The sequence below is a fragment of the Akebia trifoliata genome, chromosome 3 (genome assembly GCF_017979445.1).
Source record: "Akebia trifoliata isolate Shusen 1 chromosome 3, ASM1797944v1, whole genome shotgun sequence".
NCBI lineage: Eukaryota > Viridiplantae > Streptophyta > Magnoliopsida > Ranunculales > Lardizabalaceae > Akebia > Akebia trifoliata.
The window spans coordinates 15866934-15875031 of record NC_141377.1 but is presented as its reverse complement, the minus strand read 5'-3'; the positions used below and the strand labels follow the sequence as shown (position 1 = coordinate 15875031).

Below are 8098 nucleotides of genomic sequence, written 5' to 3'. Positions count from 1 at the left end.
CCACGCACTAGTACCACGTTGGCTATATGGGACGTGCAAGTGGGTAAAACAGTAAACGTGCTTGTGGTATGTGCAAAACAGGGTGGGGTGTGCCTGGGGCCTTTTTCAAACAAATGGGCCATGGGTCTAATTAAACCATCAAAATATGGATATTAGAAAAAACACGATCATAAAGCATAAATATCCATAACATCAATATCAAGAATAAGGCATGCACATAAAAATATATATCAATCAAGATCGTGATATATCAGATAGGTAATCGATCAAGGCAGTGTGAAAGAGAATAAAGAAGATCAATCAATCAGGATTGCACTAAAAAGAATATCAATCATCGAAAGCATCAAGATCAAGATTTAAGCATGCACATCAAAATATATATCAATCAGGATCATGACATATCACAAGAAAAATCCTTTTTTTTTTTTAATTGAAAAATAATTTAATTTGACCAACACAAAGAGATTTCAAAATTTACTAAGGATCACTAGGCCAACGTGGTCATTTCATCGGTGATCCAATACCATAGCTTTCTAGATTTAATGGAAAAACTCGGATCCAAAAGTGAAATTCACACATTTTTTTTTAACTTTAATCCAATGTTTTAAAAATGAATGGCTATGAAATCAAATTTTAAATCAAAATTCAAAATAAAAATTAACTTTGAAAATAAAAAAAAAGGTTTTAGAATTTCATCCGCCACAAGCACGTGGCATTGGATCACTTTTGGATGCGACGTGGCAAGATCAATGACCTTTAGTAAGATTTGAGATCTTACTAACTAGTGAGGAAAGCACACATTTTTTTATTATAAAGAAATGTGTTGCTGCCAGCACAGCACTCACACACAAAGAACGTGCACGACCTCATCTTATTATTTTTATTTGCCTGCTGCTAACCAAGATATCTACAAATTTGAATCTAAATTTATGTTACCTCCTCTCGCATCTTGGTTATCTAAATGAGACCTGTGTAGGGAGTATGTGATGAATAAGATGGCACACCTTGTCCCACATCCGGGTTGCCAAATGGGTTAGTTGGATCTTGGCCAACCATCATTTGCTGCTGTTGTTGTTGATATTGCTACTGCATGAACGCTTGCTGATGCTGGGCCATGGCTGCCATTTGTACATTGGTGGGCGGTGCAACATCGTTGAATGCATAAAATGGGTCTTGTGAATATTGTGCAGCTTCAAAGGGGTTAGGGGCCACCTGCCCCACGTGGTATGTCCCATTCTGGTTCACTCTTCTCACCATTGCATCGTCATAGTGACTATCCAGTGTTAGTTTGTCCAGCCCACCAGCCAGTTTGCTATCTGCTGCAGTAGTTCCATTAGAACTTGGTGCTGTAACAAGTGCAAGTTCGTTCCCATCCAGTGGTTTTACTTGTCAAATTGAGACTATTTGATGGATCTTCAGAAGGAACAATTGCAAGGGCAAGAGCATTTTTCTCATCCAGTTCCGATGCACCCTGACTTAACTCATCTAACTCCAAGAGATCAGTAACAGGTGGGATTACTGGAGCATCACTTTGCTCTTTCTTTGGAGGTTCAGTTGGTGTGATGGATGCCTTTGGAGTTTCTTCAACTTCTTTCTCACTCTTGGGCTCAATTGAAAAAACTACATTGGGAGTAACTCCAGCTATGGGAGTGGCTTCTATGTCATCATTGACCACAGTCCTCCGAAGCATTAACTGTCCTGGAGCCTCTTTCACACACTCTTCCATGGCAGTTACAAATGATGCAGGGAGTTGATTAATTCTGATAAACTTCAGTTCCAGTCCAAGCTCAAGTCTCTTGCAGATTTCATAGAATTCAAATAACCTTTCTGCCTGATTCCCAGCCTTCCTATAAACTTCGAGGGCTCTAACATCATGTTGCTGCATCTCAAAGAACTTATCGACCAGATTGAGGGTACCATCATTAATTGTTGCATAAAGCCTAATGCTTTCACTTGCAACAATTGAAAGCGCATACTTGATCACATTATTATATATAGCTGCCCCTTCTGGCTGGCAAGCGAGAAGACTGAAAAGAAGCTATTGCAAAGCAGGTAATTGCTCAAGCAAATCTGGGGTGTCAAGCTCCCTAGTTCTTGAATGATCTGCCTCAATATCGTATTTCAGTATGCGGAAACATTCTAACCGCTTCTCTACATATAGAGCATACATACGAACCCAAACAGAATAATCTTATGCATTTGAACTGGAGTCTTTGAAGTGAGATAAGTTCAACATATGACCTCTGCTCATGCTATAATTAATAAGCTCTTCACAGAATGTTGGATCAACTTCCCTCAATGCACGGTGTATCACAATCAGAGTTTTCAAGGCAACTACCCAATTGTGTGTTTTTGCAAGATGTCTAGCAAGACCATGTATGCAATAAACAACATCAGCCCGAGGTCTTGAAGCTGAAATTGCATAAAAAATAGAGCAGATGTTCTTTTCCTTTGCCATGTGTTCAACATGGTTAGTGGCCTTCACAATCGCAACATCTTGTAATCACTGCTCAGTTTTGCCAACCCAACCTTTGTGGAGTCCTTCAAAGCTCCAAGAGCTCTTCTTAAGCTCTGCTGCGTACTACCCGCATATTCTTCCGAATTTAAATACGGTAAATCTGGTCAAACAGAGAAGGAGAATCGAAGAAGTTTTCTTGGGATAAAAACCACAGCCTAAGAAAGAAACCTTCGTTCTTCGAGAAGAGAGAGAGAGAGATGAACGAGAGTGAGAAATCTCTCTTTCTCGGCTGCCATTTTTTTTTTTTTTTTTTAAAACTCACAAGCATCCAAAATCTCCTCTATAAAAAAAATCGTTCAGATTTCAACTTGTAATCTGAGACAAGCCATTATTAGAGGATTGAAAGAAAACATGAATCCAAATGCATATTTATCTTTAGACCATGAGATGTCACCTTACGCTCCTACATTGAGCAAAGACAGAAATCCTACTCCTTTAATGATCAATTCAAATGAAGAATTTACCTTGGATTTGATCCAATTTGTTAGTCAAAAGCGAACGGGTTCAGCGAGATACACAATCCATAAGTACCAGATTCTTTAACTCTCGGAGCAACGTTAGCTTCAATGTTGTCGAAAGATCAAGAAACACTTTTCCCAATCAAGAATACATTTGTAGTCGTGATTGAAACCAGTAGAGAAAGAAATTAACGAAACACAGACGCAATATCAATGATTTGCCTTTAAATCTCTTTTGTTTTTTTCCTATTTTATCTTGCTGCCACACACAAATCACAACTATATGTTGCTGGCAGCATACGCACACTCACACATCCACACCTTATTATGTTCTCTCACATAAACCCTCCCTTTTCTTTTATGTGTTGCTGCAAGCAACATACAACTCAACTCATCTATTCTCCAACACATTAACAAGAGACTTCCCACAAAATTCCATCACAAGGAGAGTTTCTTTTGTTCGACTCACATCCAAAATAGTATGAACAATAAGAGGAACAACATTGGGGTGTCCTCTAAGAAATTTCATCACTGAGATCTTTTTCATCACCAGTTTAAGATATTCCTCATCATTAAATATAATGTGCTTCAAAGCATATTGCTTCGATGCATGAAGAGCATCATGTGCAAGGTACACGAAACAGAAACCTCATTCAGCAATTGTATTTCGAACATGAACCTTCAGATTTCAAATGTTAATTGTACGGCCCTCGAGCCCAGCATGTTTCTTCGGCATAAGAGGCTTGAATCTCCACATGGTTAGAAACTTGAAATTACAAAGATAAGGCCCTATCCGATCTTGGCGACGAAAGGGGAGATACGTACTGAAAATAATACGTATGAGAGATTCTTTTCGTGATCTAAAACAAGAAATTTTCAGCTTTGGACTCGTGGATTTGAGACGAGGAAAAGAAAGGAATTTCCATAATTGAGAGAGAGAGAGATCTGGTTTTATTTCTTCTCTTTTTTTTTTTTTTTTTTTTTTATTTTTCTATTGTTTTCTTTTGCCCCTTCAGCATATAACAGCAGCACGAATGAGAGACAACAAAATTTTGTTGCTGCCAATAGTAGCACCCTCCCAAAAAAAAAGTAATAAATAGATAAAAAAAATAAGAATTCTTCTTGCTGTGACTAACAGCACACTTATTTCCTCACGTTCTTTCCCTCTTTTTTTTTTTTTTACTATCAAAGACAGCCACACGTACTTTAAAAAAATTTCACGGCTAAACAACCATCATATTCCATTATCAATTTCTTAACCTTTTGAAATCTTGAATTATTTAGGATCATCACAAGTGACCCTCAATTAGATCATAAAAAAAATAATAAAAAAAACCATACTCAAAATCCAAACAAATGATTCACAATCACGCCACAAGCATAAAAATAAAAATAAACAAATAAAATAAACTAAAATAAAAAAACTAGGTCGATTTGCCAATGCTCTCATACTTGGGGTTTTTCAAGTTTGATCCTCAATAGTCCCCAGCAGAGTCGCCACTGAAAGCGCCCTCGATCCGCAGGGTGCGTGGATCCGCTTTTGACCCTTGAGGTTTGGGAGTCGCCACCTAGTTGTTAAGGTCTATGAACCAAACTGACTCTAAAAAAGGCAAACTAATCTACGAAAGAGAAAAAAAAGTCCGGGAATCACGTTACGGGGTTGGAAGATGTTAGGCACCAACCCCGCCCGGCCAATGTCGGTCTCTACTAACTTTCCAAGTAAATCACATTGCTAAAAACCTAGATAGAAATAAAAATAAAAAAATTTGATAACTTTCCGATAGCAAGGATTTTGCTCCCTCAGATCTGACAAAAAGAGCTCCTTGTACCGTACTCTCTTGCTTCGTTCTTTCTCCGGATTTGACTTTGGATCTCCGAGATCAAGGTATCTCCTTGTTTTTGGATTTGAACTCTTCAAGTTTATTGCGGATTTGAGAGTGTTTTTGGAGGGCTTTTAGGTGTTTTCTAGGCTAAAATTGAAGGGGGGATGTTAGGTAAGGAGTTGGGACTCCAAAACTAGGGTTTATGGGAGTCTATGGGGGCTTCTAGACTTACTTCTCTTAGGGTTTATGATTTGATTCGAAAATAGGGTGTGAGCACCCCTATTTATAGATTTTTTTAGGGGTTGATTTTGATAGAATTAGTGTTTAATTAGATTTCTTTTAATTAGAGTTGTGTTTTAGTTAGACTTATTTTAGGTAGAATTGTATTTTAATTAGAATTGTTTTAGGTAGAATTATTTTTTAGTTAGAACTCTATTAGATAGAGTAATTATTTAATTAGAATTCTGTTATGACTTTTGGTCTTATTTGATTGACTTTTAATATTTTGACTTAGTCTTAATTGATTGACTTTTAATATCTTGACTTTAGTCTTGCTTAAATGACTTTAATTTGGACTTTAGTCTTGCTTGATTGACTTTAATACCTTAAATTTAGTCTTGCTTGATTTACTTTTAATTTTTTGGAGAACCCTCCTCTATTATATCTTTAATTCTTTGGACCCCCAAATGGAGGGGTCCTTAAAGAAATATCCCACGAACCCTCAACAATTTTACTTGAAAGCCTGATTGATCGATTTTTTAGTTCCAATTTTTAAATTAATTTCATTAATGTTTCACTTTAATTATTTAATATTTTTATTTATAATTTCAGAATTTTTAATTATGAAAATTGTGAAATTATCGTTTTACCCTCGGAGAGGACTTTTCACGTTTTAAGTCGGTTTTTAATGTTCTAGGATGTTTTAAAATCGATTTTTCGTAAGGAATTCAATGGAAATATTGGTTTGTGTTATTTAGAAAATTTTGTGTGTGAAATGGTCGTGAACTTTATGAGGGGCATTTTCGTAATTTGGTCTAATTCTGTTAAAATTGGTGAAATGATTTATTTGGTTTCGATTTATTATTTTATATGTTTGAATGGGTTTTCCTAAGCGTAACGTAGGCTCTAGGGTTGTTTTGAGATTAGGGGTATTTTGGTAATTTGATAGTTTTTTAGTGATTTTTATCGTGAAGTTTCTTTCTGGTCTGCAAGATGATGATTTCTATGTTTATTGGATTGTATTTTCCTAGCGTAGCGTGGTTTCTAAGATTTTGTCAGTTCGAAATACCTCTTCCGAATTTCTAAAATACATCTAGTAACAAAATAAAGCAATGGAATACACATTCATCATTGGGAATCATTGCGATCGGGTTGACGAGTTGATTAATCAAGCGGATGCAAAAATGGGGTATCTACAGGGCGCATCAACTCAATTGGTCCCAACTACAATCCTCACCTAAGTCTTTCTAACTGCAATCATCTACTTTACCATCATCTCCTCCAAATCAAAGTGTTGATATTCCTCCATGTTTACCATCATATAGTGGTTGTTATGATGTGTTATTTGTGGCTCCATACCTTGCAATCTGTTAAACCTAGTGGCGCTTGTTACCAATGCCTCACTGCATACACTAATGTATGCTTATTACATAATGTGCACCTTAGGGAAGAAGCCTCGATGGAAGAGATTGGTGACGGATTGTTAGATTATTCAGTTTTTGTTTAGTTTTGGTGTTTAGGTTTTGATGTTGTATTTCCATTTTACGGGAATAAGGTGCTCCGAGAGTTGGGGTTGGGTTTTTAATGTTGTTTTCAATGCTTTTCTTCTTGCCCTCTTCACTAATTTTCACTCTAACAATTATTCAAAGAGGAGTAAGGAGGGAAGGAAAAAGGATTGACGGTCCTGATTGATGTCCGGTGATTTCATGTAATATTTCTAGATCAATTTTATGTACGTTTTTCTTTTCTTTTGAAAAATAAAGTGTTTTAAGTATTGTGTGTTGGCAGCAAAAGCAAAAAAGAATAAGTGTGTGACATCAAGCTTTAAGAAAAAAGGAGGGGGGGTGTACGTAAAAGAAATAATAAGTAGGTGTGTTCTATTAGCAATTTGCATCACAATTTTATTCTTGAAGTTAGTTACACAGTGAACAAACTTGGGTTGGAACCCACTTTATGAGCCATGCTATCATGACTTACTTAGTAAGATATTAAATTTTACTAAGTGTCATTGGGTCCACTTGGATTATCAAATTAGAAACCCAACACCACTGCTTTCTATATTTCATGGAAAACCTCATATTTAAAAAAATTCAAAAACAAAAACCCTTTCAATTTTGATCACAGGTATAAAAAATAGATGGCTACAATCTCCCAAAGGTAAAATTGAAATTTAACGGTGAAAATTAACTTTTATATTTTCAAAATCACATAATTTTGTGCGCTATAACCATGTGCAATCAGATCATGTTTTGAACTTTAGCATGGTTTTCCATTCCATACTTTTAACTGCACTAATTTTTGACATCCATAAGGTAGGGCTAGTTTTACTAGTTTAGTAAGATTTAATTCTTACTAACGGTCATTGAGCCCATCACGTAGCACTCAAGAACATGATCCAATATTACTGAAATGAATTTTAAAAAGAAAAATTTTCAATAAATACTTCATTGTAGGTTTGGGACTTTGGGGGAAATTCAATAGCTATTCATTTTCAAAATCATGGATCTAAGTTTTTTAATTTTTTTTAATTTTTGAATTTCACTTCAAATCTAGAAAGTTGTGGCACTGAATTTTCAATGTGGTAACCATGTTGGCCCACCAACCTTTAGTAAGATTTGAAGTCTTACTAAATTGGTCACGATTCACTTACTTGTTTGATGATTAATTGATTGTTGTATTGAATGATAGTGGTTTGATCTGGCCCTCGGGCCCTTTCATTCACCAAAAACGCCCCGGACGCCCCTACCTTATTTGCACACACCATTCCCATATTTAAATTACGATGCATTGCATGCTTGCATGTCCTTTATAGTCAATGTGGCACTAATGCGTGACTTGATCTCCTTGTGAGATGTGACGTCATTTGTGAAAGCCACAACTCCAGTCACGTACCTCTATGGTATATAAAATTGGGGCATCAGTACCATTTGATCAAGTGACTTTGAAAGGTATATCGATACACTCACGTTGGAGCGACTTAAGCCTTTGTCCTATTGTAAGCCGCAAAGTCACATGTCTCGATTGCCAACATAGTACTAGTACATGGTTAGTCCTCTTGTGGGATGCTAAACCATTTACGA

At 36.3% G+C, this 8098-nt stretch overlaps 1 pseudogene; it reads right to left on the bottom strand.

Annotated features, from left to right (window-relative positions):
• Nucleotides 1-957: 957 nt before the first annotated feature.
• On the bottom strand, nucleotides 958-7390 carry LOC147406059 (putative clathrin assembly protein At5g35200 pseudogene; annotated as a pseudogene).
• Nucleotides 7391-8098: the final 708 nt, after the last annotated feature.